The sequence below is a fragment of the Carassius auratus genome, chromosome 42 (assembly GCF_003368295.1).
Source record: "Carassius auratus strain Wakin chromosome 42, ASM336829v1, whole genome shotgun sequence".
NCBI classification, from domain to species: Eukaryota; Metazoa; Chordata; class Actinopteri; order Cypriniformes; family Cyprinidae; genus Carassius; species Carassius auratus.
Genome location: NC_039284.1, coordinates 12,041,966 through 12,047,655, shown reverse-complemented (window position 1 = coordinate 12,047,655; position 5,690 = coordinate 12,041,966).

Sequence of the window (5,690 nt, the reverse complement as noted above, 5' to 3'; positions counted from 1 at the left end):
CTGCAGGTAGAGGACATTCTGGGTTTTCTGGCTATTTTTCTGTCAATCATCACTCACAGAATATTTTAATATGTTTTAGTTGAATTAAACAGTGTCTGGTGTTCCTTTCTGACTTTTTAAAGATAAATGCAATAGGTTTTAAACAACTTTTGTTAACTATCATTCACATGCCTCTCACACTCTTTGGCTTCCTCACTGCTACAAGTGAGATTGATGGGGTGTACAAACTGGCAAACGCTTAATGGGATTTCTTTATCACTGCAGTGATTCACAAAAAAATGCAGTTTGAGGTCTGAACTCGGCTGATGGAGTGAGCTGCTCTGTTGCTTCATGCACATTTTCCCTTTTAAAAGTAAGACTTTTAATAGTAACTATAGATTTTTCTAACATTACTTTTTTGACCACATGGTAGACACAGAAATCCACTTATTGGGTATTTTTCACTGATTTTTCAACCTTAAATATTTAGAATGTTTGCAAAAAAAAAAAAAAAAATTTTATAAATAAATGCCAAACGGTATGGTACTGATAGAATTAAATCAGTTATCAGTTTCAAATAAAATGAATTCCAAACTTACTGTATAGGTTTGAACATTAATGGGAATAGTGGATTTATTATAACAATTCTAGTAAATCTAGTAAATTTATATGACAACTAGCTGTTGTCGGTAAGTTTGATAGTAAACCAACTCTTATAATAAGGTAAATATCAAATCACACCGTAACCTCTCCATCACCTCTTTTAATATCTCCAGAATAGGAAAAGGACCCAGAGGGCTACTCTCTGATTTTAGTAGAGCTTACATCACCCACAATCTAATTTGAGTCATTTTGCGTATATGGTAAAGCCCCAGATGAGGTTCTTTGTCATAGGCAGTGACCCCTCCCCATAAACATGCTCAATTCATTTGAGTTGACAGAGTCCTGCATAATGTGAAACAATATATTGCCACAGGACACATTAGGAAAGACCGTAAAAACACAGCAATACACCTGCACCACTGAGAGCTCCATATGTACGGCATCACTAATGCAGTGGTTATCTTCTAAAAAAACAAACAAACCTCAGTTGCTATTCAATAATGGAATACTGATGGATGATGATGAGATCAACACACTAAGTCTAAGGATGCAAAGAATTGAATTGCATTTGTAAAACTGCAAATTCATGAAAGGCAAATGGGTCAACCAAAGAAATGTCTGGGCTACATTTCACTGCAAAATCAATCAATCAATAAATAATTATTTTATTGAATTATTTTTTTTCTTCAACATTATGTTCAACTGTCCTTGCTGTAAAATGAAATATCATTTGTATTTATTTATTTATTTTGAATTTGTGATATGATCCAGGCATTTCTTCATGTTTTCTGTGAGATTCACCCAATTAATCATGACTCAACTATTCATCTATATATTCACGTCTAGAATGTGTTTACACTTGGCAGGTTTGGTTTGATTAAAACAAACTGCTGTTCATTGGAATAAGTTTGAACACAGCCATCCTTGATGTGCACCAAACAAGTTAACCGAGAACCCATGAAAAGGTTCATCTCGGTCCTCTTCCAAACTCAGGTGCTGTGACTTTGTATCTTTGGTTACAATATTAAAAACGACTAACTGGATCATTTACTTTTTGGTCCAGACCAAGAGAACTGAACTACAAGTGTAAAACAGACTTAAAAATAGAGTACGTAAATATGTATATATACACACATGCATATAATTTTCACTATTAAGTTGCTTATTAGCAGACATATTACAAGCATATTGGTTGTTTATTAGCATATTCATGCATTATTTAGCATTAGCATATTTTAGATCTTTTACAACTACCCTCATAACTATTAATAAGAAACAAATTTGGAATTTATTGAGGCACAAGTTAAGTTAATAGTCAGTTAATAGTGAGAATTGGTCCCCAAATTAAAGTGTGACATACACACACACATCTTAGTGAACTCCCTGACATTGACGTGTCTTTTGTTTTTTAATTTGACCAGACAAAATAAAGGGGAGATGACAAAGCTGAGAAATGAAACCCAACATCGTGCTGAGTGAAAGAAGAAGGTTGCTCACCTCCGATTTTCCAAAAACCAATTTCCAATCTACTTATTCTGCTCTCGCACAGTATGAGTCATCTAACACACGGAGCAGCGCAGCTCCAACTGTATTCTCTATGGGGCAGGAAACATCATTTAATTTCAGCATTTTTGCTGAAAAACTGCTGATGTATATTTCTACCTCTTTACCTCTGCTTTCACCTTCTCAGGTTCATGATTCATGCTTGGTTTTTGCATTTTAAAAAAGGTACAAAGTCAATTATATTTAGCCCAAACAGTCACATTAACAGTCATTAAAGTGTGAAAAGTAATTAAACACTAATTTGAGAGCATTTGCAGTGAGTGCTCTTGTTGTCAGATGTTCTGCTTTAGATCATCTCCTCACTGTATTGTTGTGGACAGGACCGTTCATAGTCAGCACCTCTCTAAGCTTAGGAACAGTTAATTGATTAGCCATGCCACCTACTCCCTCTGAGCCCTCTCTCTAAAGATAAGTGTCGTCTCTGAAATCGAACCCTCTGCCTGGCATGCTTCCGTCTGATTAGCTGCCGGAACAATTATCTTAATCGTGTCATCTTAACAAACCCCCGCGATAAGCCGGCTTGGGGCCAGTAATCCAGAAGACCTTCGCCTACACGGCAAACTGTCCCTTATCTCTCTTCATAATAAAGATGAATTAAGTTGAGGAAAAGACAACATAAAGTTCCCATTGCGGGTGTTTACGCGTGTTTGTTAGTGACAGTTGATAGTTTATCAAATTAAGAAATTAGGAATCAAATCATCACGAGTGAGCAGCATTTAATGTGTGGAAAAACAATGTTAGAAAAAAACTAGTTAAGTAGTGATGAATGCATAGCTAGCTTGCAGTGCACAAAATAGCCAACCCTCAATTCTCTATTCTAGTCTCTGTGTGTAACTGTTCAGAAGTTTAGGGTCAGTAACATCTTATGCTCAGGAAGACTGCATTTATTTGAAAAAAAAAACTAAAACTAAACTGTAATATTTTGAAATATTATTACAATTTAAGATATCTGTTTACTATTTTAATATATTTTAAACATAATTTATTCCTGTGATGCTAAAGCTGAATTTTCAGCATCATTACAGTCTTCAGTGTCACATGATCTACAGAAATCATTCAGTTTTTTAAATACAATTTATTTGAAATAGAAATGTTTCGCAACATTATATCTTTGTTTACTTTCAGTTTTTACTTGTTTACTGTTTTTTAAATACATTTAATGCTTCTTTGCTTCTTTGCATTCTTGTTTTAGTAATTTAGTTTTTTCCCACTTTTATAAATTTTTAACTTTCGTTTTAGTCATTTTATTACATTAACAGTTTTTTTTTTTATTCAGGTAATGTTTTTTGTAGATTTTACTTTCAGTTAACCAAAATAATCATGGTCTGAATGCTAAAGAAAAGCAATAGCACAGCTATCCTTAACAAAGCCACATAATTTGAGGTTTCAAATAAGAAAGAGTTTCTATAGCCACAGAAAACCCATACCAATGTTCAATACTTAGGCCTGAAGCACAAAAAAAGTATCAGAAAGCAAGTGTTTCTAGCAGCGTAAGCTCAATTTCAGAGTTTTGCAACATGGCTGAAAGGGCTAAATTGTTTTCTGTGGAGAGCTACAGTTAGAGAAGAACCTTGCTAAATAAGTTAATCGAGAATAGTTAGCACATCTGATTTAATGACACAAAGGGTTTGAAGGTTATTGTAACTCTATTTAGTTTGTTACCACCACATGTAGTATGTTTCTGACCTTACGATTGGGTTTGCCTAATCTTATACAACAAACAAATATTTACCCATAATAATCCAATGGAAAGGAGCTCATTAATATTGGTCTGAAGTAAATGTGAATCTTCAGGTCTGAAGTAGGTGAAAGCATAACAGTGGGGTGGAGGCGGCCCGCGTGGTGGGATTCAAAGCAGATGCCCTTTCCCCTGGAAGGCCCCTCCTCTCATAGCCACACAGATCACAGGAGTTCCCTCTCAGGCCCCGTCAGACCCCTCACGCTCTAACATTTACACTAAATTACCAAGCTTCAAAGTGCACTGTATGTACCCAGACTGAAATGATTAAGTCATAGATCCTGAAAAACAACAACACAAGGATTCAATTTCACTGTGGAATTTTGCTTACATTGTGATTAATGGATGTGATTTGTTCGGTAAGCTGATCTAAATCTAATTTAGACTTTAATAGGGGTCTTTTTCAATAATTGCACAATTGCGGCAACTCCAAATAAATGATACAATCAGCAAATGTCATATTGTATTTACATTTCTGCCCTTATTACCATAGACAGCTATATTAATTTTGTTGGGTTTTCTCCATATTGTGATTCCTTGTTCTTGAGCAGACATGTTTTCAATGCAACGCTGATGCATGAATGTCTACATAAAACTTTTTTTTTTTTTTTTCTGAAGAACAAATTAAACTTTCACTAAAGTACAGGCACTCTCTCATCTGCAATTACTGTACCTAATTTCAACCTTTATGTATAGGGTGGACCATGACATTTCAGCAACAGACGACTTACTCATGTAAGTGCAGTGGGTGTATTACAAGAACCAGTGACTCAGCTTCAAGCAAACTTAAGTTACAAGTCTTAATCAAATTTTTTTTGGCCCTTTTTGACAGTATAATAATTATGCTTGCTTTTCAGGTGAAATATAAGATACTTTTATTATAAGTGAATCATAATTGTAAAAATCCAAGCAAATTTATTACGTTTATCATCCCTTACTTTGGTTACATGAAAGTACATTTGGGTGGCTTTATTTGAGAGTTCAGCATCCTCTAGTGGGACATAACAGTATTACGTAACCAAGAGGGACAACACATCATCATCTTAAACAGGCTACATATAACTCACGTTTTACATTATCGAGAAGCCTCCTCTTTTGGCATCTGACATACAAATACTCCCTCTTTATAAAATCTCTTTGCAAAAAAAATTATAACCAGTAAATGCAAAAGACTGATTGGACGGTCCAATTTAAACAGCACTGAAAAAAACTAAACGTGTAACACGTGACAGAGCCAGAATACAAACTATTATAGTGCATTTATTATTATTATTATTATTATTATTTGGAGTAACGCCCGCTTTTATATTGTGTTTTTTAAGTTCTCTGTAACAACTATTACTCTTTATCTTGCAATTATTAATAAGCATTGATGGTTATACTTTGGTCGTAAAATATTGTAAACTGAAAGCTCAAATAAAGCATAAAGAGAGAGAGAAAATACAACTGACTGATGAAAAACAGTAAAGTTATATACGGCATTTCTATTTATTTGGTATGTGAGGGTCAGTGTTAAATACGACCAGCAGATGTCGCACAGCATGAACAAACTAAACCGTTAAACTTTAAATTCACAGAATGTAAACTGCTGCATTTATTTGTACTACCAGTAAAAGTAGACATCTTATGTTGGTCGTATTTAACCTTCTTAAATCAACCTTCTCCTTTTTTTTTTTTTTTTTTAATCTGGGCTTATGTGAGCATTCGGAACATCCAGCTTTATATGGATAGGACATAAAAACTTCTGTAAACGATGAAAAAGGTGGACTAAAATGGGAAAACTACCGAAATATATCTGACCTCACCA